This window comes from Armigeres subalbatus, chromosome 3, assembly GCF_024139115.2.
Source record: "Armigeres subalbatus isolate Guangzhou_Male chromosome 3, GZ_Asu_2, whole genome shotgun sequence".
In the NCBI taxonomy this organism is placed as follows: Eukaryota; Metazoa; Arthropoda; class Insecta; order Diptera; family Culicidae; genus Armigeres; species Armigeres subalbatus.
In genome coordinates this window covers 47,583,326-47,605,045 of record NC_085141.1, presented here as the reverse complement: position 1 = coordinate 47,605,045, position 21,720 = coordinate 47,583,326, and the positions used below count along the sequence as shown (strand labels likewise).

The 21,720-nt window shown below is 40.5% G+C and overlaps 1 long non-coding RNA gene across 1 annotated transcript in view; it reads left to right on the top strand.

Annotated features, from left to right (window-relative positions):
• The first annotated feature begins 373 nt into the window (after nt 1-373).
• LOC134228018 (uncharacterized) overlaps nt 374-21,720 on the top strand; it is a 593,534-nt gene continuing 572,187 nt past the window's right edge. The window contains exon 1 of the long non-coding RNA XR_009983819.1: nt 374-488. This is a non-coding gene — a long non-coding RNA (uncharacterized LOC134228018). The remainder of the gene's footprint in view (nt 489-21,720) is intronic.

Sequence of the window (21,720 nt, the reverse complement as noted above, 5' to 3'; positions counted from 1 at the left end):
AGTCCTCAACAGAAAGGTGTCTCATTAAAAAATTTAGTACATGTCGGACTCGATTATCCGGAGTGTTGAAAAAAAAATTACTACGGATAATCAAACCCTCCGGATAATCGAGCCGTTTTGTTTGTTGTTGCTGAAAATGTCACTTTGGCTCAAATAATTTTTATTTTGGTTATAGGGGAACGGTTCGCCACTTCATCTCATAGCTCCTATTTCCATCCCATTAGAAACAAAGCAATGGAAAGGAATTTTGATTGTTTATTATTTTTGTGATTTTTCTCAGCAGTGAGCACAAAAGATATTTTAGTTACTAGATAAAGATTGTCGCTGTCGTCGCTGTCCGGAACATCTTTTGCTGGCGAGGATAGGGGAGTTAAATGTCAAAGAAGGAAAATCCATACGATTTGACAGGTATGTACCACACATGTTTCGGACAGCAGAACAAAGGGAACCGAAGCGACAATCTTTATCTAGTAACTAAAATATCTTTTGTGAGCACGCATGTTGACAAAAAGAGGCGACGAAATTGGTGCTGCATTTCTTTGTTTTCCGATGAGATGAATTTATGTTCAGTGAGATGGAGATCAGATCAGTTCCCCTATAGCATCTAATAAAATATCCCGTTGGTCCGTTCATGGTTTCTGACTACCGTTAGAGGTCAGCGCCGATCCGAAAATCGTCGGCGGCTACTTTTGTCATAATTTTGGACAGCGATGGCTTGGCGATTTTTTTATTACGTTCGTAACGTAAAGTTTTATTTTTCAGGATATTTTAAGACATTAACTGCTGTCCCAGGAGATTCTTCCAAGTTTTTCGAATTTTCAACAGGAATTGCTCTAAAGTTTTTACGGGAATTTCTTTGAAATTTTCACGGAAAATTGTTTAGGAGTTTGCCTATGCCACCGGGCATGCATGCTTCGAGATTAACAGAATTTCCTTATGATTTTAAAAAAAGTTTTACAAAAACTATTTCCAACGAAATTTCAACTGGTTTTTTATGGAATTTCTTTGGATTTCTACGTGAAATTCCTTATGTAATTCTTCGGAAATTCTACAAGAAAATTTTCAAAAGACGAAGGGTCGTTTGGTTGAAAGTCGAATTCCGAATTCCATTTGTCCGATACCGTTTGGTTTGGCGGTACGACCAAATAGTCATTTGGCCGAAAAAGCCGTATGCCCTAACAGGTCGTTTGGTCGAATCCCTAGAAACATTTTGGTTTTATGCTTGTTTTATAACACTCTTAAAGATTAAATTATAGTCTTCAAGAGCGTTGTAAAACTTAAAATGTTACTTGGGATAGGCCTTTTTATTTGACCGAAACGGTAGTTTATCAGGAACGGCAATTTGGCCGAAAATGCTATTTGGCTGATCGGATTATACAGCGAAAAACGTCGACCCGTTCAGCCAAACGCCATTTTCGAACAAATGAGCTGTCGAAGCAAACATCTTTTTCGGCCAAATTATCAGTTCGGCCGTATGATCTTCACCCGTACGTCGCAAACCGTTTTTGAATTTATGTCGCCTCGTCCGGCCAAGCAGCATTTTCGAGATTTCGAAGGATATTCTTCAGAATTTTCATTAAAAGTTCTTAGTTTTTACGAAAAGCTTTTTCGACTTTTGAACGAAAAAATGTAAGGACTTTTCAAGAAAAATAGCCTTTATACGAAAAATCCTCTGGATTTTCAACGGGATTGCCATAAATTGTCGGCGGCAACGGCGCACACCTCTAACCACCGTGTGGTCTTCCGGGAAATCTGGAGGATCCCAAAAACTTCTAAACTTCTTAATATCGTTAAGGTCACTCCTGACAGAATCCAAGTTTCAAAGTGCTCGCGATTTCGGGGGCACACCACTCGATACGGAAAAAACGCACAACTGTCATTTTTATTATTTCACGCATGCTGCGACGCAGCAAAGCTGAATCAACAAAAATGACAGTTGTTCGCCGCCTCCGTATCGAGTGGTGTGCCCCCGAAAACGCGAGCACTTTGAAACTTGGATTCTGTCAGGAGTGACCTTAAGCACCAAGATTTTTCTGATGCATTTGTTTTTGTATTATGAGTATGCACTTAATGTTGTGGCTTATACATACTTTGGTCTTCCGAAAATTCCAAAACATCCGTGGAATAAAACAAAAAAAATGAATTTCATTGCATAGCACCATTTGACATTCTAACAACGGAATTTATTTGATTTGATTTATTCAAACTAAGGCCTCTGCAGTAAATAAAATTCGTCTACATTCAGCTCGGTCAGTATTCGCACGTTGCCCACTTTGTAGTTCACGGAGGGACCTCAAATCGAACCACATAGACTAACGCAAAATGAACTCCCCCAAGAAATTATGACGTTTGAGCGGGTCGCATAATGAACGCAAAATGAACTTTTGTTCGAGAAGACGATCCGCTCAAATTAGGTTCTGCAGCATGACGTCACGAATGAATTCGGTCCTCGTCGAATGAACTTTTTTGACAGTTCAGTAGTACTTTCCACTGACTCCGACAAGGATCGAGTTCGTGATTGGTTGGCTGCCCCCGAGTCCAGCACGAAGTACTACTAATCGGTCATCAGTTTGAGGTTAGATACAGACGGTGCAGAACCTAATGTCACACTTCAGGGAACCCCCTCCCCCTCTAAGCGTTACGTAATTAATGGATGTTCCCTAAACACAAGGATTTTTTGTTGTTACATGCCGGTCAGACCGTGCGTTACGATTCATACAAACCAATTAAACCTTCCATACAAAAAGCGTTGCGAGGAAGAGAATGGAGGTTCAAAATCGTCAAATTTTGCGTTACGTAGTTTGTGAACGAACCCATTCCGGATATTCCGGAGGACCATTTGATAGCATGAGGCACAATGTCAATGCTGTACTCAGAATGCACATACGAAAGCTTTAAAATATCGGTGCTTTGAATTGAAATTCATAAATTAGCCATTTTTATGAATGTTCTTTATTTCCGATTCCGTTCCCTTAGGGTTCTTTCTATAAAAAAAAGATAGAAACACCGTCTTCGACCGTACAGGTCGTACAGACTGAACACTTAACACCTAGCATTAGACAACGGACACATAACACCCAGTGGACCAGTGGAGAATTTTCCGATCACGAAAAGTTTCCTCCTTACCGGGGCGGGAATCGAACCCACACTCCATAGCACGTGCGTCTAGACGATTGACGTCGCTAACCGCACGGCCACGAAGCCCACTAGATTTCACAAGATTCGTAACGCTGAATTAGATAATTTAGATACCCCCCACTCTCCCTCTCGCAACCCTTTTTTATGGAAGGTTTAATTTTTTTTGTACGGGCCGTAACGCTTGGTCTGACTTCCTCCCATCCCCTAATGCGTTACGTAATTTGTGAACAGCCCCTTAGGAAAGCGAGAAAGGCACTATCATTACTAGGAGTCTTGCACATATTGGATACGTTACGGATACACGCTGATAATACATATTTCTATTTTTGTAAGAAGGGTAAAAATATTACTACGGATAATCGAGCCATTTTCTCCAGATAATCAAGCCTCCGGTTAATCGAGCCTCCGGATAATCGAGTCCGGCCGGTAGTAACCCAAACGAAGTATTTGTCAAAAATACGCCCATACGTATTTATGTAAAAAAAAACTTAAAAAATTTGAACCATAAATGATAGAAATATGGTTTCTTGAGCTAAGTTGCCCAAAATTATTTATTCTACAATTGTGAAGAACATTGCACAAGTCTATACCCAACAATTGAAAAGTTCATATTGTGAACTTCTGAAATTTAGATACCACCATAATTTCACTACACCCCCCGAAATAAGTAAACCGTACAGCCCTGTTTTCCATACAAAATGGTCATGTTTGACGATCAATATCTTGATTCCTAGCCATTAGATTGTTTTTATTTTTTGTCGTCCAGCCTAAAATGACTTAAATTTTAATCCAATGAATGTTATTTGTATGCAGATTTATTGCTTATAACCTTTTCAACGCAAAATAAGTATAACGTGCACCACTTTTATATTGAGCTCCATATAAAAATGTTTCTTTTTGTTAAGTGTGGGTCAAAACTCAGATTTTGGAGTTACGTAATTTGTGAACAGGCCATAAAGGCTTAGTTCCTAAAAGTGTGTGTACAATAACTAGACATACCCGAAGAACAAACATATAAATTAAACTCATTATTTCTATCAATTAGAGGTTTTCCTAATTGATAGAAATCAAATGTTGAACGGCTAATTTTGGCAACCCTTACTTTGCACCGTTCAATGTGCAGAAACAATCCATAAAAAATGAAAAACGATCCGTAAATAACATCTGAATGTGCCATAAAACGCTACCATAAATTCATAAAATAGTTCGGGAGATTCTATAAACAATAATTTTATGATCCATAAATCTTTGGAAAATGATCCATAAAAACTATATTTTGATCCATAAAATAACAAAATTGCGCAATTTTTTATCATAATGATGATCCATAATTTCAGTAATATGATCCATAATTTTGGTCATATGATCCATAATATTGTTTATATGATCCATAATTTTGATAATGTGATCCATAATGCTTGGAAAGAAGGCCAATTATTATTAATTGATCCACCCATTTTTTTAAATCTATGGATCATTTGGCAAAATTTATGGATCATATTACCAAAACTATGGATCATTTGAACATAGTTATCAAAGGATCAAATGGCCAGAATTATGGATCATATTACTGAAATTATGGATCATCATCACGATAAAAAATGCGCAAATTTGAAGTTTTATGGATCAAAATATAGTTTTTTATGGATCATTTTATGGATCATTTGTCATTTGTCCGTTCATGGGAAAATAGCAAATTACCCTATGTCTAAATAATTATTGAACTGCATAAAAACGCCATTAAAAAAAAGTTAGGAGAAAAATACAGCGATATTGATTAATTTTTCAATAAAACAAGGGTACCCACAACCGAAATTCGCAGCCATTTTGGAAAGTTTTGCTGTTTAAATACGTATTGGAGCTCACTTTTAAATTAAATCATTTTGATTTATAAAGGTCAAATTTAGGTCAATTCTGTATTGTGCAATACAACTTGTAATTTAACTACACAATTTTCGAATGAAAATGTGTAACTCTTTTAAAGTTGCCCTAACATTGATTCACTTCTATATAAATAGCACAACCCTAAAGAAATATAAAACCCCTAGCTCAGCTCATGATTGAGCAGAGGGTATATATTTTGCTCTGTGGAGCCTGTGAATGCGTCATCAATACCGGGTGGTGGACAGGTTTCAACGGGACGACAGCCATAAGATTGACGTTCTAAGTCAGAAGCCCAAAACCCGGATCGGCGGGACTCTATCCCGACCATTTGGTGGGTAAACGTTTGTTCGAATAGAAACACTGAAGCAATGCAATGGGATGGACACAAAGAGGACGGCCGATCGACTGACGACGATGGACACGTCGGGGGCTTCGGCTACAATTATCTATAATTTATCATAACTATCAATTTTTCGGGTGGTATTGAACATAGCCGCAAAAATGACATGACAAAACCTTCGAACGTATGGCATTCCGATCGAAGCATGACAGCGCCAGCGGTGGTAGAATTAGTGGGCACAGGTTCGAACCCATGGGTGGAGCTGACATGACGCCAACAACGAGGTCATACAGTGTCATTGTTGGAGATTGTTTCCAATAGCAACATAATTCATTCATGTAGCTGGCTGCCAAAAATAGGTTTGGCGCAATAAGTTAACTTTTTAGCTAAAGTAGCTCTTTCTAAACGTCCAATTTTTGTTAAGTAATTTGCGCTTGATTTGAAACTTAGAATACACTTTAAAGCAATTTTTCTTAACTTGGAAGAAAAATTACTGCGATTGACTTTAATTGCATCAGAAGTACATACCTACTAAATTTATTAGAAAAGCATGGATGTGGTAATAAAAGCAGTAAGGAAGTGGAACGAATCGATTAAAATTACAAATAGAAGACTGTTCATTGTTGAAAGTTGACAGTTTTTACGTACTAAAAGCCCTATTAGATGTTCGCTCAATGGGATATCACTGTTGGAGTTCGTTGGTCTCTTCACATTACATTTTCCTGATGACAAAACCTGCAGATACCGCCTCATTGCCCTGACTACGGTGCATTCACCTTGGCTACACGCTTTGACTATGTAACTCGCACCAATTTACATAATCATATCAACGCACGTAGCTGCCTCTAACTGCCGGGCCCATTTGACGTCCCGTTGAAAGGGATCTGTTTTGTATTATCATCACTCTCACTAGCTCTGAAACGACACACACGCTTCCCCTCCACCAGGCAACGAGCACCAATTTTTCTTCCCGTGTACCATCCCCCGCAGTATAGACCCCGTCGGTGTGTGAGAACCACTTCCGACGGTACGTATTAAAATTACCACCGTGGATAATTTGAAGCGTTCCAAAAATAAACAATCCATCGTCGTTTTTTGCTACAATTTCACATGTATTGCCCCTTCGTCGAATCCTCCTCCGCCCCGCGGCCACATAATTGAAATTGGAAAAAAGTGAACAAAATGTGCAGCAAACCCCGTTGCACTATTGCATTGCTTCGGTTCGGAGGAACGCTGGCAATGGGTGATAGCATCATGTGTCAGGACGGTCGTCGTCAGCTCAGCATCGTCGGTCGACGGGGGTGGATTCGCGCGGTTCATTCCCATTCGCCCCCTCAGACCCTCACTGCAGCTCAGACGCGCACAAAAGTTGAAATTTGATACATTTTATTTTCGCACGTCATAACTAATTGCAGCAGCTGGTGCAGTTGCAGTTGCATTTCGAGCCAGTTGCCATTGCAGCAGAACCGGGCCGGATTATTGCATCGCACTGCTCCAACAACCGTCACGATGGAGCGGCCGAAGGGTGTGTGTGCGAGTTTGTTGTTGGTACACATACGCATTTTTGCGCGCCCACCTCGCTGCGCTTGAACGGGGCATGCGAGGTTGCGAGGCGGGCGGTGGCGGTGGAACTGGAATGAAAGTACGCGCCATATTTTTTCGCAGTTGCACGGAAAAGTGCAACCGATGCCGAGCGACGACGGCGACAACGACAACAGCGAAAGGCGGCTGAGCATATGAAAATGAAAATGATTCGCTTTTATGACTGCGCTCGTAGTGAGCGCGCTCGGAATGCACATGTCCAATGGAGTTGGGTGGATGGAAACGGAGGAAGGGCGCATGTGGGTGAGAAAAATAATAAAATGAGCCGATATATGGCTTAAGCCACACCGCCGTCGCCGCCACTACCCGAGCACTGTCATCGTTTTAAAAGAGTGCGATTTTTTTTCTGGTTGGTACACACTTTCTGTGTGAAATGATGATGCCACTCTAGTCCATAATACGAGGAGGTTTAGTGCAGAGACAGCGACAGCGACCAAGAGTGATAGAGATACCGCGATGAAGGGTTGTGGTGACTGACTGACTGGTTGGGCAGAATTAAGCTGATGGGGTCTTATCTTTATGTGTTTATTATTGCATTAAAATATGATCTCTCGAGATGGGTGATGGTTCGAGCAGTCCGAAGCTGCAATGCATTGCAAGCGTCACGTATGGGAGATTGAAACGATGCGATGGTTGTGGATTAATTAATTGACGCGATTGTGAATCGGATGCCTCTGCTTTTGAGAAGTTTATTTCTAGCACGAGAAGCGCGTTGACGATGGAAGTATTTTTAACCATTGAAGAACAGCGTTGGCCCAATTTTGTGTGTTGATAGAAATGAATCATTTCAATTTACTCAATAGTAAAGATCACTAACATATGACAGGCAGTATAATTATTCGTAGGTTTGAGTCGACGACGTGAGATCCTTTGAGGCTAGACATTGTGAACCAGAAATATCAAAACTTTAAAGAAGAGTGTGATAATATGAACTCATAAAAGTAGCCCCTGCTACCAGTAACTAAATTATGAGCTTGACAAATAAGCGCAAGATATTGAAAATGTAATCAAACTATCAATAGATGGAATGATACAATAAATTGAACTACCAATGACAAAAGTGCTCTGTATAACAAGATTCGTGTACATGAATCTGTATGAAATTTTGGTAATATACATTTTTCTCATGCAAACATTGTTTGGTATTATACAGAAATGTTGGAAAGCTTATTGGTGTAAAAGTGTACCCTTGAATAATAATAAAATAATAGGAAACGAAGGAATTACAATTGTCCCTTCCAGTGAGGAACTCACAACAAATGTTTTGACAAGGTATTCTATAAGAGCATGAGCAATGAGCATGCATCAGCATGATGACCGTACAATTCGTAGTCTATACTACGTGCTTGACCAGAATAAGCGAAACTGCACAGAAAACCAATTGGATGGACCCTGGGTATAGCTTTCCATCCTCAATGTGCACGGAGGAAACATTAGCGTGACAACCGTTGTTACTAGAGACCAAGAACACCTCTGCACCTCCACAGTTGTCACAGGAAGGATGTTTGTTATTGTTATTATTATTTTGTTGTCACATTTCAGGCATCCCCCTCTCCCCTTTCAGCGTTACAGCGTAGTTCAGCGTATTTTACCGAAATTCAAAAAGAGGGAAAAAGCAAAAAATCCAATCGAAATAAGGTTGGTTCCAAACTAGGAAATCCTACCGGTACCATTTTGGGGGAAATCCATCCCTTGAGAATTCTGGAAAATTTCTTTTTCTAGGATTTCTGCAAAATAATTTCTTCAAAAAATCTGGGTTATTTGGAGTGCGCGGCCGGTAATAAAGATAATCAGTTCGGTGCGTGATTTCTCTTGTTTCGGACTGCAGCACGATCGCGCGATCGGCCGATATTGTGTTCTGCATTGCGCGGCCGGTAATAAGAGTAGCCATCGAACAATCCACCTAGCGTTGGTGGTGCCTTTCTCGCATTTAGTTAAGACACCAACCTCATAGGGGGCTTATATGGTTCGATGTAAGGGTATGCGATAACACACTTTTTCATAACGAAACGAAACGAAACGAAATTTAAAATGTCTATGTTGATTCGGATCGAAACGAAACGAAATATAGATTTACTTTCGAGACTTCGAAACGATACGAAATCAAGGTTCATTTATTTCGAAATTTTTCGAAACGAAACGAAATTTTAATTTTTTTTTCCGCGGAATTTTTATTAAAATGGTTTTACGCAATTCTGATTTCACTTTTTCGAAGTCAAATATCTATTTTTAGAGTTATAATAACAGAAGAGGCAGTCCGTGATAAATCGCCGCATTCTCGCCGCATATAACAATGGCAATAAGGCAATAATACCCCAGCATTTGTGCCGCTTTCAAAGGAATTCATCGTGGAGAATCTGATCAATTTTATATTAGCAAGTACATAAAAATTTAGAAATTCTGGGATTTTTCATATATGGATTCAAATTTCGTTTAAAACCTTAGCTCACTTAAGGTTATGTACATAATTATGCTGAAGCATACTTCACACCTCTAAGTGTGCCACCGCGGCCGACAATTTTTAGCACGCAGCCTCCGCCGACATTTTTGCATCGGCGCGCCACCGTTTAAAATTTGTCACGCCGGTGGTCTATAATTTTTCACGCCGATTCTAAATTGAAGATATTCGCAGAGTTTTCCGTGGAAAATCCGAAGCTTCAATGAAATACCAATGATATCCTTAAAAATTCCATACAATTTTTCGTTGAATTTTCGGAAATTCCACCATGAAAAGTAAGATAAACTTCGAATGTAAATTTCAAAGGATTTCTTGTTGAAATCCAAAAAATTATCGTTGAAATAGATTTTTTGACGTCACGACTGTCGTGTCGCGTGTGTTTGGGGGAACCTTAAAGCGCTTATGTGACTGTTATTGTTCAAAGATGGTCTAGTAGCCTAGAAATTCGCACGAGAAATTCGACATAGAGAGAGAGAAACTTGAACAAAAAGTGACCAGAAGAACACATCGCGATAGGGGGCGCTCCTTAGCCTAGCGGTAAGACGCGCGGCTACAAAGTAAGACCATGCAGAGGGTGGCTGGGTTCGATTCCCGGTGGAAATTGTCTTGATTTCCCTGGGCCTAAAAGTATCATCGTGTTAGCCTAATGATATACAAATGTAAAAATGGTACCTTGGCTTAGAAACCTCGCAGTTAATAACTGTGGCTGCGAGGCGTCAATGCCCAGTGGGGGATGTGATGCCAATAAGAAGTAGAAGACATCGAGATATGTAGGTTATCGAGATGTAGAAGGCTCTAATGTATGTAGATTGGAGGGACCGAGAAAACTATCGACATAGGGAGAGATATCTATATATAGAACATCGAGATGTAGAGAGTCGACTTTATAGCTAAAATTCAAGCTCTATCTGGCAAAAGGGCGAATGTCGCAAGAGAGAATTCTTTCCGTTGACTACCCCTCTTTTAAATAAAAGTAACAAGCAGAAGATTTATTTGCGGTTTATAACCTCAGAATGCAAGTTCTCATTGTTTTCTAGTTTTCTGAGGTAATAAACTTCAAAGAAATCCCCTGCGTGTCACTTTTATTCAAAAGAGGGGAAATCGGTGAAGAGAATCCTCTCTTGTGACATTCGCCCTTATTCCAGCTAGAGCTTGAGTGGTTTGTTGGTAAGTCCGAAAGTTGGTTGGCCTAATATACTACATTTGGCTGAACATCTAGTAACAGTTCCTTAGGCTGAAAAAAAAACAGATGACCGAATAGCTCAATTAGCCGAAAGGTTCATTTGGCCGGAATAAGCATTCGACCAAAAGTGTCGCTCGACTGAATTGGTCATTTGGCAGAAAATGCGGTTTGGCTGAAATGTTTGTTTTGCAGAAAGGACATTTTCGGGCCAAAGGCCGACGACGATTTTCGGACCGGCGCACACCTCTATTCATATTGTCTTGTCAGCCTAGCTTTATAGTATCGTGCTCAAAATTAGGAAATTAATGCTTAGATTTATTTTTTTATTTAGTGGGATACTCAGTCATGTATCCACATCTGCCAAACGTATACGCAGATAGAGAATTGATATTACTAGACCAACATTTGAAAAGAGCGTAACAGCCATTTCCTTCTTATTCTTCGTCTACATATATATAGCACACATTTTTACCAATCTGTTTATTTATGAGGCTCTGATGTTAAATAATAAACTCTACGGAGCCGAAAACATAAGAAATAATAGAACTAACTATTCCGAAGAAGTTTCAGAAACATTTCTGCGTGACGTCTTCTTTTGTGCGGATTGGTCCACTCGGCTGACTCGTAGACTGCGCTAGTTGCTTTTTATCCTCTTCCTCTCTCATTTTTCTGTAGGAGTCCGTGTAGCCCATGATTCCTTTCTTCACGAACCAGATCCGATCTGTATTATTCTTGAATGTCATAGTTTCTGCTAGTTTTTCGAGTTCCACCATTAAATCGGGAATTTCAAATGGTTTCATCCGTTCAGTTGAATCGGTATTCAATCAAATCACTTCTTCCTCAGCCACTTCAATTACGTCGTTCTGCGCTGCATCCGATGATGTTTGACGGGTTGCTGCATCAAATCCGATAACGACACCGGAATACGATTTCCGTTGCCCACCTTGCGTTGCCATATTCGCCTCTTTCTTTCCGATTGATCGTTCCTTTTGATCGTTCATTTTTGTTCTTTATGGACACGCATCCTTTCGGTGACCTTCCGCTCGGCACATAAAACATTTGTTACGCAAATCCTGGTAGAATACCTTTCCTTTCAATATAGCATACATTTGCTCACTAGAAGAATCCTGTGCACCTTTCTAAAATGCATAAAGTTATGTAGGTATTTCAGAATGAATTTCGCAGACCCATATCTAACGCAAGATCAATGTACTTCGTTTAATAAGCTTCTACAACACGATCGATTCCGCACTAAATAATTTTGTGCTCTTCGGTGCAGACATTAGTTTTATCACTTCGCGTTCTACCACACTAGCTGGCGTGATCAGCATCAACACGATATATTGCACACTTGTTAAACAAATTTCTGCTACGCAAGGTTGATTTTTTCATTCACTGCATTCCCACGATCGATTCCGCATTCATATTGTGCAAATAGTAAACAAAATATCACATAATTTGAATTTGAATCTTGGAAACACTGAAGTCGTTTTATAGAAGAAAACTACATACGTATTTGTCTACTAAGAATGGGGTTATGTAGTAAGCGTTAATAGAAAAAAATGTGTAACCTGAAAACCTGTGAAAACAACTTTACGATATAGTTCAGCGGCGCAGCCAAAATTTTTGATAATATAAAGCTTGATTTGAGTTTAAATTTGTTTCGAAATTCCGCGGAATTCCGTTAAATTTCGTTTGAAGCTAGTTTTTTCTAGCGAAATTTTTGTAATTTTTCGAAACGAAACGAAATCAAGAAATCAGATTTCGCCATGCTCAAATTCCGCGAAATTCCGCGGAATTTCGTTTCGAACCACCTGAAACGAAATTTTTCGAAATACCGCATATGCTTAGTTCGATGTACCATTTTCTTCATAACTTTTAAACGCAATGACCGATCGTTATCAAATTCAATAGTGACCAACAAGGCTTTGTCCCCTTTCGAATGAAACTTGTTGCGAGAAAATCGGTTACGGATTACTTTACGAAAAGTTGTCCAATGTTTTTTTCAGCATTTGTACACACACATACATACACACGGACAGACAGACATGTGCTCCGCTCGTCGAGCCGATTGGTATATAACACTATGGGTCTCAGAAGCTTCTATAAAAAGTTCGTTTCCGGAGTGAAATGATAGCCTTTCGGTACAACTTAGTTGTACGAGAAAGGCAAAAAATATCTATCTTGTGTTCGGTGGCTCATGTGCATGTCGCGCGCGGTCGAAAAAAGCGCGATCTTCAATAGTTTACTGTAGCCATCGAGCAAGTGAGTACAGAGTGCTACGCTTCTGTGCGGTCGTCTAAAACGCGAATCTCCTCAGTTTTCATATGCCACCGGGCGTGCATGTTTTGTCCTTTAACTCGTATTAGTGTTACTTCCCATCCCATAGATCGCATCGCTTACCAAAGTGAATTCAGATAAATTATCCTTTGTAACTAAAACGATATCCTCTCCCAAGACAATCGTGGAGATGCAGAGGTATACTCGGTCTCTAGTAGCAACGAGAGTCTGACTAACAATCCTTCCATTCCTATATGACCGTAAGGACGTGGCCGGCGCCGTTATTGACTTTAAATATTTGAGCTCCCGAAACGTGTACATTGAGAATGGGTAGCTAATCCCAAGCCCCATTCATTGTGTTCTCTTTATAATTTCGCAAGTTCAGTCAATCACGGAGTAGCAACTACTACACAAACCGGGCAATCCGTTGAGGGTAATACTATCGTGTATCAATTGCCCAACGTATTACCTGTCCAAATATCTTGCAGACATACTGCGTCGATCGATTGATCAAAGCAAATACAATGTGCAAAATTCTTACGAGTTCTGCACATTTGTAAACAGTCTGTTTACGTGTATACCAAGGGACGTCGCAATAGAAGCGGTACGAAATAATTGGAGTTTGATCGAGAAAAATACATCCATTAAAAATGTAGAAATGTTTGTTGAGCTAATAAGCTTCAATCTCTCCTCCAGTTATTTCGTTCACCGTGGAGTGTTCTACCGCCAAAAAAGTGGAACGGCAATGGGTAACCCCTTGTCGCCTGCACTTGCGGATCTAGTGATGGAAACGTTACTAGATCACGTGCTTGGTATGATCGGTATTCTGATTCCGTTTCTGAAAAAGTACGTCGACGATTTGATCACCGCTCTACCGAGAGAAAAGATTGAGTATGTGAGAAACGCTCTAAACGGGTTCAACTCACACATTCAATTCACGTGTGAAATTGAAAACAACAACCAGCTCCCGTATCTCGACATGCTGTTGATACGCACAGAGCAACAAATGATCGTCACTGATTGGTATAAAAACCCATTGCTTCAGGACGAATTTTGAATTACTTCTCGTTTCATCCACTTACACAAAATTAAACACGGCCACCGGCTTTATCGGGAGAGTTTTCAACTTTCGACGTGCAGATCGGAAACTGAGAAGAAGGATTTGGTTCGAGAATATTTGCTCATAAACAACTATCCCATGTAGATAATACAGGTAGTAGTGTATGAATAAAATGGAAAAGTGTTTCTTCGTCGTTATTTATTAAAATATATATAAAAAAATAATCGCAGCTATTTCAAATATGCGTGTATAATAAATCATCGGATCCGGAATAATTTCCGGATTCTAGTACTATAATGCGTAAAAAAAAAGGAAACATGAAACAAAATGTTATTCCTGAGCGTAATGCAGGAAATACAGAAAGGAACTAGTACTGAAGATGTTCTAGTACATCCTCAGAGAACACAGCGATTTTTCGAAAGCGTTTCCTGGAAAAATGCGAGATCAGTTTTGAGACAGACGTGTTAAAAAGTAGTTCGTGATTAGAGTGAAGTGGAATACATCGTATTTAAAATGGAGAGATCCGACATCCCAGTTCATTGATAAATCGGTTAATTAACAGATTTATCAATAAGAACGCAATCATTGAAAATAATAACAGCAACATTTCTCCCGAACCTAAAACTTACCGATCACTCCATCATGTGGAGAATCTCACACCGGCTCTCGCTAAAATTATAAAACGAAATTTTCCTAATATTTCACTGGGCTTCAAATGTGTCAAAAACAATAGGCTGTTGTTTTCTAAACTGAAGGACAAAACGTCACTTTTAGAAAGACGGAATGTGATTTATCGCATCCCGTGCGCTGACTGTGACTGTTCGTACATTGGCTTAACTACACAACAACTTAAAAATCGTCTCTCTGGTCATCGCTCTCTCATCAATCGCTTAGCTCAGTTGAAATCTTCTAACCCAGACGGAGCGATTGAGAGAGAAGATGAATTCAAAAAGACGGCATTGATGGTACATGCCATTGAGAATGATCACCAATTCCATTTGTCTAAAACCAGGATTCTAGAACAAGACAATCGACTACCTGCACTTCAAATACTCGAAATGTGTCACATTTTCAGTGACAACACAACGGTTAATTTCAGGACCGATACAAGTAATTTAAATGCAGTGTAGGGGAACTGGGGTAGGAAGCCCACGTTAAGGAAAATGCCATTTTTATCAATGAAAACCACCATTTCAGCCAGTTTTCATCAGCGCTTACTGAAGAACAGCATATCTGCGACTGACTACCGATAACAGATATCTAATTGTTCATTTTATTGCACAGAAATTTGATTTTTAAAAAGCACCCGAAAAAAATGATTTTGAAACCATGCGGGGTGAGATGCGCCAGTGGATGGGTTAAAACGCGCATGTGCTTATCGTACTGATTTTCATTTTAATTGCCTACATTAAGGCAATTAACCGAATGTTTCAGCTGTTTCGGTCATACGAAATGAGCATGAGCGTAATGCCCCACACCAACCTCAGAAGTTTGAAGGCCCATAAAATCGTTTTAAAACCGAGTAAACACGAGTAAGCAGCATGGCTCATGGCTCAATTATTAATTTATCAATGTATAACAGCGACAGAAAGACTAAATTCCACCGAGCTAGAATTGCATCAAAACACGCAAAAATCGTTTTTTCGAGTTTTTCATGTATAACTAGGGAAAAATCATGAAATATATTTATCCAATGGCAATATTTTTCATTGCTTTATCGTATAGACTATTGAAAATAATCAAAATGGGGATATTTAACCTTATTCAGGGGTGGCGCGTTTTAACCCCTATGGGCGTGCTACCCCCACTTCCCCTATACAGGTTTTCTGCACTCAATCGGCGTCGGATAAAGACAGCAAAGCATCGTCTCGCTCGATGCATCATTTCGCTGCTCTTTTCTCGTCTGTCCCATTCTAATGTTTTGACGTAGGACTACGTCTGTGTTTTCTATATTGGGGTACACCTCACGATTGCGAAAATCGGGGACCGTCACGAAAATATGATAGACTTTGAACTTTAATATCTAAGCCGTTTCTCGATGGATTTTCAATTTTTTTTGGACCATTCGATCAAGGATGAGTCAACGCTTCTTTGAATTTATATGAAAATACTGAATTTTAACTATTTATTATCGAAAATTGATAAAAAGTTTAGAAATAGGTCAACCAACCAATCACGTACATGCATCACTAGCACAGACATCAAAAATCAATCACTTGCGGGTTTGGATCTAATCCTCAGTTCTCACAAGATTTTACGCAGAGCAGACGCATCAAAGCGATCGCAGCGGAGCGGTCACAGCATCACGGAGGCGCTAATGACATTTTCAAAGGAAATCCATCGCATTGGTAGTGGTGCTCGATATGTTGCTGCAGATCATTCAACCTCAACGAACCAGAATTCCATATGAAGAAAAGGTTGACCATAAAAATAGCACTGTGGCGATCCCGCACCGTCAGTGCCGATGCTGAAAATTTATTACAAATTGTGGTGTCAGTTAGTTGGAAAGGAACATTGGGAAAAGAAAATTGGTTCTTCTCAGGACCAACATTTTACGAAAAGAAAGAGTTAATTGTGAAAATGAACTGTTTCGGTGGCATCGGGTTTGGCGTGGTAGTTTGGTTGCTGTTAGTGATTCCATCCATTCAAATTCACTACATCATCTCCCTCCGACGCGCTATCAAATTCGCTATTTACGATTGAGTTTTGCACTTTGAAGAAAGTTTATTTCTGATAGTCGGATCAGCCTTCTTTTGTATAAAATCAATGAAGATGACACCTCAGTGGAAACTTTCTACAGCAACCACCCATCGGTGAACGTCGCTCGGACAGACAGTGGCAAGAAATAATAATTGGTAATATGGAGAAACTTCGTCTTGAGTGAAATTTCTGCTGTTATTCCTCGTAACAATACACATCTAAGATAAACTACATCTCATAACCAAATTCAGAATCGAGAAAATTTCATAGGATTCTTAGAATTTGTCATTCTCCGAATGGTCCGTTGTCTGCGAAATCCACATCGAAATAGCTCGCGCGCGCCGAATAGAATCACGCAAGTTCTATCAGAAGCTCAACGCATCCCCCAAAGGCTTCGTGCCGCGAGCCGAAATGTGCCGGGATAAGGATGGGAGCATTTTGACGGACGAACGTTTGGTGATCGAAAGGTGGAAGTAGCACTACGAGGAACATTTGAATGGCGCTGAGAGTACAGGCAGTTAAAGTCAAGGCAGCGAAGGAGATGACTTCGTCAGTTCAGCGGACAATGGAAGCCAACCAGCCCCCACCTTGAGGGAAGTTAAGGATGCCATTCAACAGCTAAAGACCAATAAAGCAGCTGGTAAGAATGGTATCGGAGCTGAGCTCATCAAGATGGCCCCGGAAAAGCTGGCCACTTACCTGCACAAACTGATAGGCAGAATCTGGGAAACTGAACAGCTACCGGAGGAGTGGAAGGAAGGGGTTATATGCCCCATCCACAAGAAAGGCGACAAGCTGGAGTGTGAGAACTTTCGAGCGATCACCATCCTTAATGCCGCCTACAAAGTGATATCCCAGATCATCTTCCGTCGTCTGTCACCATTAGTGAATGAGTTCAAGGGAAGTTATCAAGTCGGCTTCGTTGACGGCCGCTCGACAACGGACCAGATCTTTACTGTACGGCAAATCCTTCAAAAATGCCGTGAATACCAGGTCCCAACGCATCATCTGTTCGTTGATTTCAAGGCGGCATACGACAGTATAGACCGCGTAGAGCTATGGAAAATTATGGACGAGAACAGCTTCCCTGGGAAGCTTACCAGACTGATCAAAGCAACGGTGGATGGTGTGCAAAACTGTGTGAAGATCTCGGGCGAACACTCCAGTTCGTTCGAATCGCGCCGGGGACTAAGACAAGGTGATGGACTTTCGTGCCTGTTGTTCAACATTGCGCTAGAAGGTGTCATGCGGAAAGCCGGGTGTAACAGCCGGGGTACGATTTTTAACAGATCCAGTAAATTTATTTGTTTCGCGGATGACATGGACATTGTCGGCCGAACATTTGCAAAGGTGGCAGAACTGTACACCCGCCTAAAACGTGAAGCAACAAAAGTTGGACTGGTGGTGAATGCGTCAAAGACAAAGTACATGCTTGTGGTCGGAACCGAGCGCGACAGGGCCCGCCTGGGAAGCAGTGTTATGATAGACGGGGATACCTTCGAGGTGGTCGAGGAATTCGTCTACCTCTGATCCTTGCTAACGGCGGACAGCAACGTTAGTCGTGAAATACGAAGGCGCATCATCTGAGGAAGTCGGGCCTACTACGGGCTCCAGAAGAAACTGCGGTCGAAAAAGATTCGCCACCGCACCAAATGTGTCATGTACAAGACGCTAATACGACCGGTTGTCCTCTACGGACATGAAACATGGACAATGCTCGAGGAGGACTTGCAAGCACTTGGAGTATTCGAGAGACGGGTGCTTAGGACCATCTTTGGCGGTGTGCAAGAAGACGGTGTGTGGTGGCGAAGAATGAACCATGAGCTCGCCCAGCTCTACGCCGAACTTAGTATCCAGAAGGTAGCTATAGCCGGAAGGGTACGATGGGCAGGACATGTTGCAAGAATGCCGGACAGCAACCCTGCAAAGATGGTGTTCGCTTCCGATCCGGCAGGGACGAGACGGCGCGGAGCGCAGCGAGCAAGATGGGCAGACCAGGTGCAAAACGACTTGGCGAGCGTGTGGCGTATCCGAGGATGGAGAGATGCGGCCTCGAACCGTGTATTGTGGCGTCAAATTGTTGATTCAGTGTTATCTGTTTAGATGTAAACTAAATAAATGAAATGAATGAATAAAACATCATTTTGTACTAAGCTTCAAAATTCTATGAAAACACAAATATTGCAAATACACTGCGGCCCGCTTCAACAGTTCAAAATTGCAATGCGGCCCTTGATAGTAAGCATGCTGTGGACCTCTGTTCTAGAGTTTTGGTGTCTTCAGCACACTATCACGGATGATTCTAAGCTTCATTTTGATGTAATTTATTATTATCTAGATAAGTTAAAATTTACCTAATAATCTTTTGATAGTGTGCGGCCTAGTTCTGCCGAACGAGCTATCACGGGGTGTGCTGTCTAATCGCGCGTGCGACTCCGTTTGTTGTGCCACGAGGAAAGAGGCAAAGTCATGGCCTGCTATTTACTAGTTAGTGTTGGCAACCAAACCGTTATACGATATTTGCATATCTGTCATCAATGCACTCTAAAAGTGGATTGCCCAACTCCTAATATATCTCACCCTCACATTCCCCTTCTTCTCTCACTAAAAAAGAGAAAAAAAACCATTGACTTAGGATTTTCATAAACAACTATTTACATCGCATTTTTTTTCTAATCTTACAATCCAGTGTCCAATATCCGTACTCGATTCCTATATTCAAAATCATCCTAATTCAAATTGGAATTCAAATATTTCAATATGATTTTCCAATCTGATACTCAAATCCAATGTATGAACCCGAAAAGCAAAGCCAATATTCCTATTCCATGAACAAAGTTTTATTCCCAGACCAACATTGGAACGTTTTTATAATGGAATACTAAAATCAAACATTCATATAAAACGATCAAGTTTTTTTTTTCATTCTCCTCATCTTCCATGGCTCTGCATTACAACTAGTTCTCGGTTTACTATTTATTTATTAATTGAATTGTTTTTTTTAATTGAAAGTTTCATTTATGCCTGCCATTGCATGGTTAAGTATTTTGTCCATCCAATTTTCACAACTAATATTCTAATCCAACGCCATCTTTCAAATACAATCTCTAGCTTATAACCACAAGCTGATTCTTAAATAAAATTAAATATTTTCAACCAAGCCAATTCCAATTTCCAAATCTAATAATCATGTTACCGCACCCATTATCAAAAATCAAATGTTTCATTGAAAACCAATACCAAAAACAATCCAAGTTCAATATTTCAATTCAAAGTCCACATACAAATACGCAAATACATATTTACTAAGCAAATTAATCCAGCCTTTTTTAACATTCTGAAAATGTCAACTATTTCAGATTCATGATCCTCCAGCTGTATCCCTTCAAATTTTTCTTTTGCAAATATTTCCAGCATTGCAATCCAAAACCAATAGAATTCGATCCGGCAGTCCATATCCAATACAATTTGATGGCCTTCAAATGGGAAAATCAAAACAATATCGGTGGTTCGCCAAACATACTGTGCCCTTCAAGCTCAAGCCAATAAGTCCGGTACTCTCACACAACACCTTCGAAATTCAAATTTGAATAGTTGTGTTCTGTTGATCCGCATTAACGTTGCTTTGACGCGAACAATCCGCCCCTCTTTTACACAACCTTTACCATCAAAAGTTGCAACAATCCGATACTCTTCCAGAGCACCTTCGACAACACAAGAAGAAAACCGATGGGAAAACAAATCATTTATTTCGAAAAAAAATCATGTTTAGTCGAAACCGATAAGAACAACAAATGTTTCAATCTGGCACCTTCGATATTACAATTCTTTCGACATTTTAACTCGTTTAAGTCAAACCAATGAGAAAACAAATAACTTTTTTTTTTTGGCTTTTTTTTTCAGAGCGTCTGCGACGTCACAAGCCAAAACATTCAATCCAGTGCATTCAATCCACATCAGCTTCGACATCACATGTCGAAACCGATGAGAAAACAAATCATTTATGCTGGCGCTCTTCCAGAGCGCCTTAAACTTTTTTTTAAAGTAAAAACCGTTGAGAAACAACACATTTGTCAATCCAGCGTCTTCGACATCAGAAATAGAAACCGATGTGCAAATCATTTTATCCGACGCTCTTCCAGAGCGTCTTCAACACTACAAGTCCAAACCGATGAGCAAATCGTTCATTCCGACGCTTCCCACAGCGTCTTCGACATCACAAATCGAATCCGATAGACAAAACATTCAATCCGACGCTTTTACAGAGCGTCTTCGACATAACAAGTCGAAACAGATGTGCAAATCATTCAATTCGACACTCTTCCAGAGCGTCTTCGACATTACAAGCCGAAACCGATGTGCAAATCATTTAATCCGACGCTCTTCTAGAGCGTCTTCGACACTACAAGTCGAAACTGATGAGCAAATTTATCAATCCAACGCTCTTCCATAGCGTCTTCGCCCTAACAAGCCGCAACCGCTGAGCAAATCATCCAATCCGCCGCCCTTCCAGCGCGTCTTCGACACTACAAGTCGAAACCGATGAGCAAATTTATCAATCCGACGCTCTTCCATAGCGTCTTCGACATCACAAGTCGAAACCGATGTGCAAATCATTCAATCCGACGCTCTTCCAGAGCGTCTTCGACACTACAAGTCGAAACCGATGAGCAAATTTATCAATCCGACGCTCTTCCATAGCGTCTTCGACATCACAAGTCAAAACCGATGTGCAAATCATTCAATCCGACGCTCTTCCAGAGCGTCTTCGACACTACAAGTCGAAACCGATGAGCAAATTTATCAATCCGACGCTCTTCCATAGCGTCTTCGACATCACAAGTCGAAACCGATGTGCAAATCATTCAATCCGACGCTCTTCCAGAGCGTCTTCGACATCACAAGTCGAAACCGATGTGCAAATCATTTAATCCGACGCTCTTCTAGAGCGTCTTCGACACTACAAGTCGAAACCGATGAGCAAATTTAATAATCCGACGCTCTTCCAGAGCGTCTTCGACAATTCAAGTCGAAACCGATGAAAAAATGTCCCAATTACGCCCACAGGATACTTA